At 40.7% G+C, this 18,125-nt stretch overlaps 1 protein-coding gene across 4 annotated transcripts in view; it reads right to left on the minus strand.

Moving 5' to 3' along the window:
- nup54 (nucleoporin 54) overlaps positions 1-18,125 on the minus strand; it is a 69,741-nt gene that overhangs the window by 30,672 nt on the left and 20,944 nt on the right. The window lies entirely within an intron of this gene.

The following is an 18,125-nucleotide window of genomic DNA, read 5'->3' on the forward strand; positions in this document are numbered from 1 at the left end:
GTTCAGTCCAACTAATTTCAATGCTGCCAAGGGGCATGTTAGGTTTAACTTTGGAAAACAGCTTTCCAAACATGTACGAAAAATAATTTTAGTTGGCTTTCTGATAGGGAGTTGTCCTTCTTTGAGCCCTGACAGTGGCTTAATGAATAACAACTGCTTTTATGACCTGAACACAAGGGATCAACAGGCCATCAAAAGACCACATTAAACAGAACCTATAAAAATTACAGTTCTGATGAAAACTCATTGACCCTGAAACTCCATTTCTCTTTCTCGACAGACGCTGCCTGATCGGCGTATTTCCACATTTTCTGTTTTTATTTCAGATTTCCAGAAACCACGGTAATTTTCTTTTGTTAAAAAAATTCTAGGTTCAGTAGCTACATTGCAGCATCAAGAAAGAAAGAGACTGCAATAAAATAATTATTCATGCATATTTCAAGTTTATAAAAAGACACTCAGCGTGATTAACTATCAGGACAATACAATAAAAACATTGTCCATGTTTGGCTCACGTGGAAGTGGTGTAACAACAGCTAACCATAAAACAAAGACTAAATAGTTGAGTAAGAATTTTTGACACCCTAAGGCATATTGGGTAAAATCAAGCAATTTATTTTAGTAAATCTGCCCAGTAGAGGAATCACAGTTCCTGCTATTCTTGCCAGGATGGTAAAGGCAACTTTGACATTGGAAAAATAACTTGCTACACTTTGAAATGATGGGTCACAAACACCTATCAATCATATGCAAAAATACATTATTGTAGCTAGAAAAATTTACACACTGATGCTCCTTATTAACTGTATGAGCGTAGGGTGGGATAAATGTGTCATTTAAAGGCTCATCTGATGACATGACTTTAACTCAAGATCAACAGAAATTATATCAGTAATGGGGTAAAAACATAACTAGAAGAGAGAACGGCACTCACAAAAATCCCAGTACTGGAAATCCAAATTCCACTGCAAACATGATGAGAATGAGAAGGAAAGTCCATGCATGTCACAGTACAAAATGAACAGAAAACTTGACTTCAATATATTTTACGAATTTTATGAAAGTTAAAGAACTGAAAAAGTGATACTTAGAACAAAGCACAAGGTTTAAGACGGGGAAACTCAATCAATTATATGGAACAATGCCAGACTTGGATGAAAATATACAAACCTTAATTGTTCTTCCAATGTTTAGATTTTGAATGGTGCTAATTAAACACAGGTACAGAAAACTAAGGTACGCCATAAAAGAAAACTGAAAAAGGGAACAGCAGCAAGGACTCCGGTCTTGAAATAATACTTTATGAAACTTGCAAATTGAGTTTCTTCCTCTCCTCTAGGAGCCATTAAGATATTTAAAATAAAAAGGTTAACCTCTTCACTAACAGCAGAGGAAGAATTTCAAATTAACACATTCAACATTCGTCGCTTGTATCCAACAGGATAATTTCAAGCCCTCCAATGTGGAGCTTTCAACATAATGTCACTGCAACATAAGGGCCCATGGACTACAGGTTCATGTATTCCAAATACTCCAGGCCAACTATTTTGATGTAACATCCCAAAAATAATTCTATTCGCAACATTTAAAACTTTGACTCATACAGGTATAGGAGCAAGTGTATTTGTCTAGCCTCAGCAACAACTTTGCCTCAATATTAGTTGTCCATGCATAACCCTGATTAGCAGGCCCTCTAAAGCTCAAAAACACATTTCGTTTCTTTGTCCTAGTAAATCAAAATTTCTCATTCTTTGCAACATCCCAAAACAGTTAAAAGGGAATGCCAACCAGAATTTTACAGGAATAAAAATAAATTTCTAATATAAGTGACAGTGAATAACTTTGATGAAAATGACTCATGCTATACAATGAATTAAAATGAAAAGGAAACATTTTTGACAATTTCTCACAAGCGTAAATGAACCGAATCAGATCCAGCTAGAGAGCGTATGTTTTAAAATGCTAGATATATCCCCTTAAACTAAGCAATAAACATTCTCTTCCCCCACTGTACCACACACTTAACAGAAAAAAGACAGTCTATGTGATTTTAAAAAAAATCAATTTCATATACAGGTTTCAGCGTTTTAAAGAAGGTTGCAGGAATTCATATACATGGAAAAGGAGACATTTTGTGAAAACACCAGGAACAATCCTGTTAACCCAACATAAACTATCAAAATAGTAACAATGAACTTATGGTCTGTATAACTCTTGCTCAGTAATTGGCACACTACATCTGTGAACTTTATTAAATGCTGGAACTAAAGCAGGTTATTAGCATACATAAAGAGAAAAGAAGGTTTAATGCTCCTGATTTTGGCAAAGGGTCTACACTCTAAATGTTTTGCTAGTGGTGTTGGGTGGGGGGGATGGAGTTAAATGAGGTTGGCAGGAGGATGGGAACCTGAGGGCAAAGTCAAAGCAGGGAACGGGAGATGGGGAATTAGTGAGTGACTCTGAAAGACAGAAGAAGCACAGGTTAAAGACTGTACGGCACAAGAATTTGACAGTGTTAAAAGGTATATATGTAAATACAAGGAGTATGGTAAATAAACCCGATGAGCAGACATGTGGCAGCATGATATCATTGCTAGAATGGAAAGTTGGCTTAAGGAGGAGCAAAAATGATAGCTCAACATCCCTGGATATAGAGTTTTCAGATAAGATAGGGAGGAGGATAAAAAAGATGGGGGTGTAACAATATTGGTTAAAGAATCAATTACAGCTGTGAAGAGGAATGATATAGTAAATGAAGCATCAAATAAGGCCATATGGATTGAGCTCAGAAATAAAAAAGGGGCAGCCACACTGCTAGGAGTGTACTACAGACCCCCAAATAGTGGATGGGAGTTAGAAGAGCAAATATGTAGGTAGATTTCTGAGTGCGAAAACAATAGCTGGGGACTTCAGCTACCCTAATATCAATTGGGATATGAACAGTGTGAAGGGCACAGCGGACGCAAAATTCTTGAACTGCATTCAAGAGAACTATTTTAGCCAACACGTAACAAGTCCAACGAGGGGATGCAATTCTAGATTTAGTCTTAGGAAATGAAGCTGGACAAGTGGATGAAGTAGCAGTGGGGGGCCATTTTGGAAATAGTGACCATAATAAAGTTAGATTTAGCATCATTATGGAAAAGGGCAAAGATGGAACAGGAGTGAAAGTTCTAAATTGGGGGAACATAAATTTTACAAAGCTCAAGAGGTGAGCTGGCAATAATGGACTGGAGACATCCATTAGAAGGAAAAACTGTGTCAAATCAGTGGGAGGCATTCAAAGGCGAGATTCTACAGGCACAGTGTAGACATGTCCCCACAAATAAAAGGGTGGTACAGCCAAATCTAGAGCCTCCTGGTTGTCCAGAAGTATACAGACGAAGATAAAGCAGAAAAAGAAAGCTTATGACAAAAGACACAATACTGTAGAAAGCCTACAGGAGTGTAGAAAGTACAGGGGTGAAGTAAAAATGGAAATTAGGAAAGCAAAGAGAGGATATGAAAAAATATTGGTAGGTAAAATCAAAAACCCAAAGAAGTTTTACCAGTACATTAAGAGCAAGAGAATAACTAAGGAAAGGGTAAGGCTTATCAGCGATGTACATGGTAACTTGTGCATTGATGCTGAAGATGTGGGCAGGGTTCTCAATGAGTACTTTGTCTCCGTCTTCACTAAGGAGAGGGATGATGCAGGCATTCTAGTTAAAGAGGAGGAGTGTGAAACATTAGATACAATAAGCATAGTGAGAGAGGAAGTATTGGAGCAAATGACATCCTTGAAGGTGGATAAGTCACCAGGGCTGTCAGATGGATTGCATCCCAGGTTGTTAAAGGAAGGCAGAGAAGAAATAGCGGATGCTCTGAGGATTATTTTCCAATCCTCACTAGATACAGGTGAGGTACCAAAGGGTTGGAGGTTGGCAAATTTTGCAGCATTATTCAAAAAGGGTGCAAGGGACAGGCCGGAAAATTATAGACCAGTCAGTCTGACTTCAGTGGTGGGCAAATTATTGGAATCAATTCTGAGGGACAGGATAAACTGTCACTTTGAAAGGCACGGGTTGATCAGGGACAATCAACGTGGTTTTGTTAGGGGAAGATCGTGTCTTACTAACTTAATAGAATTTTTTGAGGAAGTTACAAGGAGGGCAGCGCAGTGGATGTTGTCTACATGGACTTTAGTATGGCATTTGACAAGATCTCACTTGGCAGATTGGTCAGGAAAGGTGAGATCCCATGGGATACAGGGGAAGGTGGCAGGTTAGATCTAAAATTGGCTTAGTGACAGGAAACAAAGGGTAATGGTCAATAGAGGTTTCTGCGAATGGAAAACAGTTTTCAGTGGTGTTCCACAGGGCTTAGTGTTGGGGCCCTTGTTGTCTGTTGTATATATTAATGATTTCGACATAAATGTGGGAGGTGTGACTGGGAAATTTGCAGTTGACACAAAAATTGGCCATGTAGTTGATAGTGAGAAGAATAGCTGTTGTCTCCAGAATGATATCAATGGCTTAGTTGAGTGGGCTGAAAAGTTGCAAGTGTAATTCAATCCGGAAAAGTGTGAGGTTATGCATTTGGGGCGGGCAAACAAAACAAGGAAATACTCAACAAATGGGGGGGACATTGAGAGGGGTACAGGAAGTGAGAAACCTTGGAGTACATGTCCTCAGGTCCCTGAAGATGGCAGGGTAGGTGGATAAGGTGGTAAAGAAAGCATATGGAATGCTTTCCTTTATTCGATGAGGTATTGTGTACAAAAGCAGGGATGTAACGATGGAACTGTATAAAATGCTGGTTAGGCCACAACTGGAATTTTGTGCATAGTTATGGTCACCACGTTACAGAAGGACATAATTGCTCTGAAGAGAGTACAGAGAAGATTTACAAGAATGCTGCCAGGAATTGAAAATTGCAGCTATGAAGAAAAATTGGATAGGCTGGGGTTGTTTTTCTTAGAATAGAGAAGGCTGAGGGGTGTCCTAATTGAGCTGTACAAAATTATGAGGGGTCTAGAAAGGGTAGGCAGTAAAGGGTTGCTTCCCTTAGCTGAGGGATCAATTACCAGGGGGCACAGATTTACAGTGATAGAAGGATTAGAGGGGACATGAGGAAAAACTTTTTCACTTAGACGGTGGTGGGTGTCTGAAATTGACTGCCTGGATTGGTGGTTGAGGCTGAAACGCTCGACTCATTTAAAATGTACTTGGATCTGCATCTGAAGCACTGTAACTGGCAAGGCAGTGGACCAGGTGCTGGAAAGTGGCATTAAAATGAGCGGCTAGTTTCTTTTTCATCTTTTTTTAGCCAGCACAGACATGATGGGTTGAATAGCCTCTTTCTGTGCTGTAACTTTTCTATGGTTCTATGTTAACCTGCCCCCTTCCTTAGTGTTTTTGTTGCCATTTTGCTTTGTTTTCAGATCTACAGCATTTGCACTTTTTCTCTCATTGCTAATTTTTTTAAGCTACTTGACAACATTGCTCATGATTCAGATGCCCCCACTCTTAAACCTAACTGACCACTGATGTTTTATCTCAGTTTCATTTTTCTTCGTTAAGTTTATAGAGCTGTTTGGGGGCCTTGAGCACTTTTTGCCCAATCTTGCCCACTAACAGTGTACTCCAAGAGCTGCAGCTTTTGTTCTGTAACCAACGATCAGGGAGAAACGCATCCAACTAAAAAAGAACACAGCAGCTACAGGATGTTATTCCAAACACTGCACCTTAAAATTAAACAGGCTCACTCGGAATGGTGAAAACCAACAATGGAAGATGGGAGAGAAAGTAAGAAGATTTTTTTTTAAATGTGGTAAGGATAGGTGAGAAATTAAAGGAAGCGGACACTCGAATATAAATGACCAGGTAGTGAAGCAAGTGACAAAAATGAGTAAGCTGCCAAACAGAGTTGGATTCTTTCCTCGTACACTGTAACCTCTCTAGTCGGGAATGCTTGGGACCCAGTCATTTCTATATTTTGGAATTTTCTGGACTATGGAATAATGTTAGAATGCCTAATCGCAAATGTGTGAACTAGAAAACACTGGATATAAATATTTCCCTGAAACAAGTGGTCTTAGCGATAGTGCAGATATGTGGTTGGAAGCTCACCTTCAGTCAAATATGACATCAAGGTTGCAAACAGTCTGTTTAATTTCAGACTGTTGCCAGAGACAGGGATGGAGTCGGTAGCTAGGGAATGGAGTTTGGAGCAGGGATCAAAGGCAATGACTTCTGAATTCCCAATATTTAACTGGAAGAAATTTCTATTCATCCAGTATTGGGTGTTGGATAAGCAGTTGGATAGGCAGTATGATAATTTAACTTTTATTTTCATTTTCAACTTTCTCTCCTAGTGTCCCACAGGCATCAACTCTCACTGGGACTGGGCTGTGATAACAACATTCCATCATGAGGCTGTTCTTCACATGAGCTCAGAGACAAGAACTATTTGATCATTAGGGGGATTACAGGATAATTTTTAACTTTTGTTGTACCTGATGTTTTCCATTTGAAGAAGTGCGTCTGGTTAGCGATCAGGTATGAAAACCGTTGATAATCCTTTCCTTTTCATAGCCCAAAGTAATGAGTCCAATTCTTGCACCCTCACTTTTATGATTCCTGTACCCTCACCACAAAACCCCCTTAACCAGCATCCCACCCCCCACCCGCTCCACCACACCCACTTTCCTCCCTCCCATCATCACATTTAACCTGGGACTTTGTTGGACCATAGAGCTCAATGAAACGCCAGTTAGAAAAATGGAGTAATTTTAACTCTTATTTTCAACATAATGAAACATCTGTCGATAAGAGTGAAAATATATGATTTATAAGGCCAGCCAGTGACTAAATTTACAAGTTACTGACACCTCCAAAGCATTACCAAAGACTGAGAAGGACAAGGAATCACTTGCTATCACTGATGTCAGTCAAGTTGCTGTTTTTTAAAATTTAAATTCAGCAAAGATATGAAGGTGGCTGCAGGTGGGACTTAATACACAGGGTTGATGAGAAGAAAAACACTTATAGATTTGGGAGCAATAACAGAATTGGCAACAATTTTTGCAGCAAAGATTGCATCCCATGCAAAGCAAGGTTGGGCTCCTTAAGTTATGGCATAAGTCCTCCAAGTTGGTCAAGAAACAATTCAATGATCAGTATGTTTAAAACAAAACCTTATTAAAGGTCTTCTAAATCGGACCCAAAAAATGACTGCACAGTAAAGCAGCCACATTATTGGATTACTGTGGCACTGAGGAAATAAGGAAAGCGGTTTTAAAATAATGTCAGAAAGTCCCCCTCAAAAAGTATTAATCCTTTTATGTTGTAGAATTTAGACAGGAAAAAAAAACTGGAGACCAATTTAAATTTAAATAACCAAATCCTCTGGCTTTTAAAAATATTGGCTCCTATTTTATTTATATAAAAGATTAAATGAGATAAACTTTACTTTGGATGGTTACCTCAAAATCTGATAAACATGTCATTGAGTGCAGATCAATACTGCAAAACAACTTGCTGTCCAATTAAGTCCTTCTGTGTTCTGCCTGTATCACCAAGTCAAATTACTGTTCATAACTAAATCTTTGTCACATTTCACAGAACATCAATGAAACACTAGAATGGTTGTAGCAACAATAAAGTGCACTGGTGTTGACACACAGTACTTAGTGGGGTGTGAGGGCATGATTCCCCCCATGCATTTCCAATCTTGACCATGATGTTAAAGGGAGTCAATGAGCAGAGCACTTTCTCTGAGAGAGAAAATAAACACACCGTTTCTTAAACGCAGAGTACACTGAGGTCACGATCACATAACTCTTGACGTCTAGCTTAACAGCTGCACCTGCTGTGGGCCCACCAATTTGGTTACATAGAAATTGTTCTACAACAAGCTTAAAAAGGAATAAGAAATATTACTTTTAACATTGGGCATACAATTCAAATGATTGTCCTTTTACCTCATTGTAGAGAAGGTGGAATTGTTCTCAGAGCAGAGAAAGTTCTTAGAGCAGATCGTAGCCCTGAATTACTTACAGGCACATTGAACTTTTTGAGGATGGCATGTGCTTTTTTTAAAAAGGACATACAAGCAAAAGCTAGCTGAGAATGTAAAGTAACCTCTTTCTGGAAAATTCCTATGTGGATTATACTTGACTGACTAGTTCAGAGAAGAACATGGAATGCCATGCCTAAAAAGGCATCAAGGCCTACTTCAGAAAGAGACTCTTGAAAGGAAGAGATGCAATGCAAAAGACTGAACTTTAATCTCCTGTGGTTGCAGAGACAATGGAGACTTATTACCACATTTCAGCAGAAACTATCTCCAGTTGAGTTATATCTCACAATGTAGAAATGGTCTGAGGTGAAAGAAAGCAGATTCTGGGCCAAAGACATGTTTGTTTGTTTTTTCCCTTCCAGGAATACACAAGGAACTGGGTTAAAAAGCCAGCTACAAACCTCATCTGTGTTTTCTCGTTCTGGTGTGTTAGTGTGTGCAGTGTAGGTTGTAGCAGAAGAACATCAGCTCGGCATTCCTACAGCTTGCAGGTAAAAATCTCTTTCTCTTGCTGGGGGCAAGTCAGAAAAGCCACAGTCAAAAAGAAAATAGGAAAGCTCCTTCAGCTAACCTGCAGAACCAAGTGTCTCCAAACCAACTGCTCAAGTGCCAAAGTCAGCTCTGCTGGAATCACCCAACTTAATTGCACAACGCTTCACCATCTACTCCTCACAGACAAGCCAAAGATTGATTCGTATGTCTTTTTTCACTTTTATTTTTAGACTGAATTTCTCATTTCTGATGTGTGTGTGTTTTTTTTTATTATTTTTTCCTCGGGTTTTTAGTAACGAATAAACTTACCCTTTCTCTTACTCAAGAAAGCCTGGTTAAATTGGCTCCTTCTAAAACATAAAATACATTTCGACTGGGAAAAGGTATACTAGTTAAATTAACCTCGTTGTAACCAACTGAGGGGGTTGAATAAAGAAAGGGAGCCAACTCATTCCTCCTCACCCAGGAGCATGACAAAATTGGGGTCCCATTCGGGAAGTTAATAATTTGGGGTATCTTGTCTGGGATCAATACAAATTGAGGGACCCCGCCCAGGGACAAGTCATAACAAAGGTTACGGGGAGATTTAATAGAGGAGTTCAAAATTATGAGGTTTTGAGAAGAGTAGGTAGGAAGAAACTGTTTCAACTGACAAGAGGGCAAGTAACCAGAGGATACAGATTTAAGATAATTGGCAAAAAATCTAGGGAGAAAATGAAGAGAATGTTTTTTTCAGAATTCCTGCTGTTAGGAACTGGAATGTATAGCCTGGAAAGGTGGAGGAAGCAAATTCAATCATAGATTTCAAAAGGAAATTTAATACATACTTGAAAAAGAGAAATTTGCAAGGTTACAGGGAATAAATAGGGCAGTGGAATTAATTTGATGAATCTTTCAAACAACTGACACAGACACGATGGGCCAAATGGTGGTCATCTGTGGTGTATGATTCTGTGGTTAAATGCATAGTGTTTCCTTAAGACTAAGTACAAACTGATCATTACTTTGAGCTGTTGTGAACAACTACTGCAACATAGAAGGTGGATACAACCTATTGAATCAAAACTGAATAAACACCCAATGATGAATTGCAGAATGTTTATTACTACAGTGCAGGGTTACTAAATGTATGTACAACATGTCACATTAACACTGTGCTGCTCAGCTGTGGATCTGTTCGCCCATGAGTAACAATTTAGGTGTCAAAAGCTTGGTGAAACCGTAACTCAGATGAAATGAGGCACTGAAATGAATGAATGTATTAAAAATAATCTGCCACTTTGCTTGCAGTAGCAGGAAACTACCTGTGCCAGCCAAGCCACCACTACCAAAACCTGTGGTTGTAGCTGCACCAAAACTTCCGATATTTAAGCCAATTGCAGTGTTAGCGTTTAGTCCGAAACCCCCAAAATTAAAGCTACTGGCTGTAGCAGCTCCAAGCCCACCAAAACCTGCAGAAAAGGAAGCACTGTAAAACTGATGCAAGAAATGGTTAGTTTAAAAAAAACAGCATTTTATATGATCCCAAAACAAACATCAAGTCCTTCCAATTTGGATTTCCCTAGGGCTATCAGGAATAGTATTAGGTTATATTAACATGCAAAATATACATGGAACTCGTTAAAACAAATGCCAACTGGTGATGCAAATATCTATAGGATAAACAGTAACAAGTTTAGGATTATAAATAGTGTTATAAAAAACATTATAGACCCAAAATATTCCAGTGCTGGATTTGGCCAATCAAAACACTAGAGGGCCAAACCATCTAAAGGTTAAAGGTTATTCTAGTATTGTCATTCCACTACCACAGTAAATACTATATCTATTTGTAATCCATGCTAAATGTATTTATGTCACTGCTGTATTTTTTGTATATTAGAAAACATAATGAAGTTCAGTGAAGTTGAATCTGGAAGTTACTAGAGGTCAAAGGGGGCAGGACAGTTGCACCAAGGTACAAGTTCAGAGTTTCCACACTACCTGATTTATGTTTCAACACTGGCTAGTGTTGAAACATATTTTTAAATTTCTTTATACTAAAGGCACAGTTCCATGCAATGGCCCCATATATCTAAGAATGTCATATGCAACTTGTCTTTATAAGGCATCTTTAACATAGGAAAATATCCCAAGGTGCTTCATAGAGGCATAATCAGACAAAAATGGATGCCAAACCAAAGCAAGAGGTATTATGAGTGATCAAGGAAATGGGTTTTAAGAATGATCTTGAAGGTGGAAAGGGAGGTGGAATGGCACAGGAATTTAATTCAAGGTTGAGAGAGTTTACAGGGATATGGAGCAGACTGGCCATGAAGGGAGTTAAATGTCAAGATGAGAATTGGGGGATCAGGTGTCAACATAGGTCAATAAGCACAGTGGATGCTTAAGGCTTAGTGCGTGAGAATTTTGAACCAGGAGAGCACCAGAATAGTTTGTCTGAAGGTAATACATGTTAATAGAGCCTAAGAAGGTTAGTGCTGAGAAACATCAAGACTGTCCTGCTGCCTTCATTGGCTGTTCTAATAAAAACTCATCCTGTCAATAATGTTTCCTTATATCCTGCCTAAATCTTTTTCCTCCTACTTAACTTCATTCTCCTTTGTTCTGTTACCTTATGCCAATATGAACAGCTCTAACTGCTCTTCTATATCTTTAAGCCAAACATGGAAGGGACGGGGCTGTTATCTCCCCCCATCCCACCACAAATTGCAACCTTGCCAACTAGTCATCACTTCAGGATGAACCAAACCATTTGCAAACCTGATGTCCTGGTCAGCCTCGAGTTGAGCTTCTGAAGCCATATCCTGCTCAACATGGAGACTCCTAACTTACACCTCTGCTCTTCCCTGAGCTCACAGTAACGGAAATCCACGTTTATGCATTCATCACCTTCAGACTCCATTACTCTAATGCTCTCCTATCTAGACTCATCTTCCACCCTCCAGAAATTTCCTCTCTCTAAAACTCTGCTGCTAATATCTTGTCTGCTCTCTTATCCTTGCTGACTTATACTAAGTTGTCAGGTGACCAGTAGTCAAATTTAAAATGCTAATTTCTGTGCTCCAATTCCTCCTTGGCCTCATCCTCCCTATCTGTAACTTCCTCCAGTGTAATAACCAACCCTTGAGTTCTGGCTCCTGTCTCTTGTGCATTTCCCCCTCCCTTCACTCCTCTGTTGGCAACAATGTTGAGGCTCTGTAATTCCCTGCCTGAACCTATCCACAATTCCACTTCCCTCTAATGTTTTAAGATTCTCTTTATATCCATCTTTTTGACCAAACTTTTGGTCACCCCTCCTAATTTTTTTTGTTTATACATCTGAGAACTATTTGGGTGCATTTTCCAGGTTAAACACACTATATACAAATGCAAGCTTTTGCTGTTAAGTGTTTTATAAAAATTGCTCAACCGTATTTCTCTTGAATTTACTCCTTTCCCAGATCCTTCAGTCTATCTGGCTATGTTTTATGCTCCAGGTCCCTTATTTCTGTATGTTTTGCAGTTTAGCTACACTGTTTCAGTTGTGTAAATCTGAAAACCACACACAATACAAAACTAATGCTCTGTTTAAGGGAGGGATTACATTCTTTGATCTACACGTCATTCCTACCTCCTTCCCTTCCAGTATTCCATTTGTTATTTTCACAGTGTCAGGTATTGGTTCAGTTACGGGGGATACATCTACTACAACTCAATATCCCCATTCTGCTCTGTCTTGAGTAATTTCCCATTAATCATCCAATTCCTGTGCCTATTATTTTTGATGTCTTGGTGGTAATGTCAGTGGATTAGTAAACCAGAGGTCCAGGCGAATGCTCCAAGGACACAGGTTCAAATCCCATCACAGCAGCTGGTGGAATTTAAATTCAATTAATAAATCTGAAATATAATGCTAGTCTCAGTAACGGTGACCATAATAACTATCATCTGTTGCTGTAAAAATCCATCTCATTCACCAATGTCCTTCAGAGAAGGAAATCTGCCATCCTTATGAGGTCTGGCCAGGATGGGAATCCAGACCCACATCAATGTGGTTGACTCTTAACTGCCTTTTGAAATGGCCTGGCATGCCACTCAGTTCAGGGGCGATTAGGATGGGCAACAAATGATGGCTTTGCCAGCAACACCCAAATCCCACGAATGAATACAAAGTTCTTTAACCCCAAGTGCATTTAGCTACACTGAACTGCACCTGCCGATTGTCTATCCACTTCCCTGAACAGTCTTGAAACTTTTTGCCAAACTTCATTGCATTTACCACTCCTTTCAGCTACTGGTCCCAACATCAAGTCCTACAGGACTCTATTCATCACAGCTTTCCAACCAGGATATTTCCTATTAACAGGGACTAAGTTACTAACATTCAGTCAACTTTCAATCTGCCTCACTATATTGCTGCAAATACTGTCAGGTAATTTAATGATGTAATTTTCTATGAGGTACCTTATCAGCTGTCCTACATTGATAACAGCATATTGACCCAGGTATATCTTTTGTTACTATTTCAAAAATTCTGTGAAATGGTTCTTGCTTTCTTTTTTGTAAAGTTCACAGTTCTCTCAGTATTCCATGACCTTGTCCTTAGTAATTGATTCTAGAACTTTGTGATAACAATGTCAGAATGACTCATTGATGATTACTCCCCATATATCAGACTGGATTTAATGTAGCCCATTGTGTAAGGAACCATGGTGGCCAGGCCCACTTAATCGTAGCAAAGGCCATGCTTCAGTCCCCCAATGGCAGCAAAACCTCCCAGTTAAGTCAGAGGGCGGAAGGGACCAACGTGGGAATCCCAGCCACCAGAAGTGGGATGTCAATTAGGTTAATTAATAAGCCACCTGACACCCATTATCCCTCCTGGGAGTGAGGGGGTGTCCCTCATAGTCAGGCACTCTGCGCCCGATTGAGAAACCCGGCATCAGGCAGCCACTGAAAGCCACTCTCCTTCCCTCGTCTTCAACCCCCAACATTTCCACACCCATGTCCAAAATCCTGCCTTTGCTCACCTTTAACCTGGGATTCCACAATGATCCTGGGACTCTAATGGGTGCATTGTTGCCAGAAGGCACCATTCCTACGGGTGGCATGAGGAGTTGCCTGCCTCTGATTAGCTGGCAGCCGTTGCTGGGCAGGACTTCCGCTCCCAGGAACTTCTGTCACAAGGAACACCCTATTGTGGCCAGTTAGCATGGGTTCCCCACAGTTCACTGACCGGTGGGAGAGGCCCATCGGTCCAACAGAATCCTGCCTATCTTATTCCCTTTACAAAAAAGAGGACAAGAAGCAGCATTCCATTACCAGAGGAACACACACAGATCTTCAGCCCTGTAAGCCTGTTCCACCATTCAGTTGTTTCATAGCTGATTAGCACATCAACTCCGTTGATCTTCTTTTGCTCCATAACTCTCGATATCCTTACCCAACGAGTCCCTCAGTGTTCATGCTTTTTCTAGAGATTCCCTAAATATCTCGTCATCGGCTCATTCTTGAATGCGTTATGAGTTCTTGGATATATCCAATCTGGGCTAGATGCTTTACTTACTTATATCTTATTCAAATATTCAGCTACCAATTCAGTAACTTCTCTATTCAAGGAAGGAGACAGAAAACAGGAAACTAAAGGCCAGTTAGCCTAACATCTCTCATTGGAAAATTGTTAGAATCCATTATTAAGGAAGTAGTCTGAGAGCATTTAGAAAATTATAATACAATCACCAGAGTCAACATGTTTTGTGAAAGGGAAATCATATTTGACAAATTTATTGGAGCTCTTTGAGGATGTAACAAGCAGTGTGGATAAAGGGGAACCAGTGGACGTAGTCCATTTGGATTTCCAAAAAGCATTTGATAAGGTGCCACATAAAAAGTTACTACACAAGATAAGAGCTCATGGTGTTGGGAATGATAGATAGAGGATTGGCTAACTAGCAGGAAAGTGACAGTCAAGATAAATGGGTAATTTTCAGGTGGGCAAACTGCAACTATTGGAGTGCCAGATAGATCAGTGGTGGGGCCCAAGCTATTTACAATTTGCATTAATGACTTGTATGAAGGGATTGAGTGTAATGTAGCGAAATTTGCTGATGATACAAAGATAGGTAAGGAAACAAGTTGTGATTAGGGCACAAATGTTAATTACATGAATTAATTTTTAAGTGTCTATATGTCTAATGAGCGACCCCACCTACAGTGTTATGAAAACTATGCTCACCTCATTGAGAACGGAGGTTGGGAACTTCAGCTCCTGACAGACCTCAGAGCTTTTGCGCATGCATAGACCGGGAGCAGACTGCACATGCTCAGTACAATTTGTAAGTTCTTTGAGCCCTGGGCAGGCCCAGCACACCTGCGCATAAACAGAGGGAGAAAAAATGGCACAAAAGCCCAGGTCAGGTGACCAGGAGTGGAGCACCATGGAAGACTAGGGTCCCAGGAAGGGGACAGGGAGAGGTCCCAAGGACAGGAAAAGGTCCCAGTTCAGTAAAAAGAGTGGAGCAGAAAAACAGGCTCCAAACATGAAAAGGGCTGCAGGCCATTGGGTCAAAGGTGCTCCTTTGGCGCAGTAGTGGCGTGACCAAAGAGCTGAAATTGCCCTTCTGAGTTGTTGTTTTTTTAAAATTAATTTATGGGATGTGAGCATTCAATGGTTGGGCCAGCATTTATTGCCCTTGAGAAGGCAGTGGTGAGTTGCCTTCTTGAACCGCTGCAGTCCATGTGGTGTAGGTACACCCAGAGTGCTGTTAGGAAGGGAGTTCCAGGATTTTGAGCCAGCGGCAGTGAAGGAACGGTGATATATTTTCAATTCAGGATGATGAGTGATTTGGAGGGGAACTTCCAGGTGATGGTGTTTCCATCTGTCCGTGGCCCTTGTCCTTCTAGATGGTAGTGGTCAGGGGTTTGGAAGGTGCTGCCAAAGTAACCTTGGTGAGTTTCTGCAATGCATCTTGTAGATGGTACACACTGCTGCTTCTGTGCGTCAGTGGTGGAGGAAGTGAATGTTTGTGGAAGGGATGCCAGTCAAGCGGGCTGCTTTGTCCTGGATAATGTCAAGCATCTTCAGTGCTGTTAGAACTGCACTCATCCAAGCAAGTGGAGAGTACTCCATCACACTTCTGACTTGTGCCTTGTGGATGGTGGACAGGTTTTGGGTTACTGGTCGCAGGATTCCGAGCCTCTGACCTGCTCTTGTAGTCACAGTATTTATATGGCTAGTCCAGTTCAGTTTCTGGTCAATGCTAACTCCCAGGATGTTGATAGTGGGGGATTCAGCAATGGCCATTGAATGTCAAAGGGCGATGGTTAGATTCTCTCTTGTTGGAGATGGTCATTGCCTGGCACTTGTGTGGCACGAATGTTACTTGCCACTTGTCAGCCTAAGCCTGGATATTGTCCAGGTCTTGCTACATTTGGTCTTGGACTGCCTCAGTATCTGAGGAATTGCAAATGGTGCTGAGCATTGTGCAATCATCAGCGAACATCCCCACTTCTGATCTTATGATGGAGGGAAGGTCATTGATGAAGCAGCTGAAGATGGCTGGGCTGAAGACACTACCCTGAGAAACTCCTGCAGTGGTGTCCTGGAATTAGGATGATTGACCTCCAATAACCACAGCCAGCTTCCTTTGTGCTAGATATGAATCTAGCCAGCCGAGAGTTTTACCCCTGATTCCCATTGAGTCCAGTTTTGCTACGGTTCCTTGATGCCACACTCGGTCAAATGCTGCCTTGATGTCAAGGACAGTCACTCCCACCTCACTACTGGAGTTCAGCTCCTTTGTCCATGTTTCAGCCAAGGCTATAATGAGGTCAGGTGTTGAGTGACCATGGCGGAACCCAAACTAAGTGAGCAGATTATTGCTAAGCAAGTGGCGCTTGATAGCACTGTTGATGACCCCTTCCATTATTTTATTGGTGGCGAGTAGACTGATGGGGCGGTAATCGGCCGGGTTGGATTTGTCCTGCTTTTTGTGTACAGGAAGTACCTGGACAATTTTCCACATAGCCGGGTAGATGCCTGTGTTGTAGCTGTATTGGAACAGCTTGGCTAGGGGCATGAGAAGTTCTGCAGCACAAGTCTTCAGTACTATTGCAGGAATATCGTCAGAGCCCACAGACTTTGCAATATCCAGTGCCTTCAGCCATTTCTTGATATCACGTGGAATGAATCGAATTAGCCAAAGACTAACATCTGTGATGCTAGGGACCTCTGGAGAAGGTTGAGATGGGTCATCCACTCGGCACTTTGGCTGAAGATTATGTTACGATCCCAGCTGAAGTTACCACTGGACAAGCCTGATCCAAGGATGGAACCCAGCCCGATAGATCCTAACTTTAATTTGTTTGTTTAGATACTTAGAGAGGGGTTACTGAACAGTGTCATTGGATTAATTAATGAACTCCTAACAGAAGCATAAAACATTTATTAAACAAGAAAAGGTGAACTATATTACAATACTCCTTCATCTACAACTATAATTTTGGCACAAGCCGCCAGACGTTAGTCAGGAGGACATTGCAGGGTCGACAGGGCTGGGTTTTTCACTGTCGTTTCCGGTGCCTAGGCTGACGCCAAGTGGTTCATCTGGTTTCATTCCTTTTTATTGACTTTGAAGTGGTTTTGAAAAAACTTGAATGGCTTGCGAGGGCATTTAAGGGTCAACCACATCATCTGGAGTCGCGCGTAGGCCGGACTGGGTGAGGACAGCAGTGAACCAGAAGGGTTTTTACTATAATCCACAACGGTTTCATGTCATCAAGGAATTAAAAGTCTGATGATCAAGTCATCATCAGACTTTTAATTCCAGGTTTTTATTGAATTCAAATTCCATCATCTGCCATAGTGGGATTCAAACCCAGGTCCCCAGAGCATTACAGTGGGTCTCTGGATTACCAGTCCAATGACAGTACCACTATACCAGGTTGAAATCCAGGAGAATGGAATCTCAAGAGGAGAGACTGAAACCCTGTGAGGTGGGCCATTGTTGATGCTGTCCGAGTTGGAGCAACTTTGAGGGAATTCCCAAGTTAGATTTTCAAAGGTGAAGACAGGAATCCCTAGTTAGAGGGACAGAGTTGCAGTGAGATTGGTTGCCTCACAGTGTTTACTGATGTCTGGGTGGGCTGCTGTGAAATCCGTGAACTCTGTCTTGGTTGCATGTGTCATTTATCATGTAGTGTAGTGCGGTGCGTTCGACCACAGTTGGCTTGTTAATTCACATGTACTTTATATTTACTCTGAGCATTCGGGTATAAGATAGATATTGTATTTATTTTATCTTTTTGTTTGTTCAAAACCCATGGAATCTTGTGACTTTATTCTATTACCAAGTGTATTGAATATTTAATTTTGTCTACTTTAAACAAAATGTTATTGGTCCCTAACTGGATTTCACCAAAAACTTGGGGGTCTGGTCTAGGAACATAAAAGAAACACATTACATTGAAGTTTTGTTTTTGTTACAGTGCTCCTCTAAGGGTTTTTTTTAGTTAATTGGTTGGTTTATTTGTTTATTAGATTTACTTGAAAGAGTATAAATTGAAAGAGTATAAAGGGACACAATGCCCCT

The sequence above is a fragment of the Carcharodon carcharias genome, chromosome 1 (genome assembly GCF_017639515.1).
Source record: "Carcharodon carcharias isolate sCarCar2 chromosome 1, sCarCar2.pri, whole genome shotgun sequence".
Classification (NCBI taxonomy): Eukaryota; Metazoa; Chordata; class Chondrichthyes; order Lamniformes; family Lamnidae; genus Carcharodon; species Carcharodon carcharias.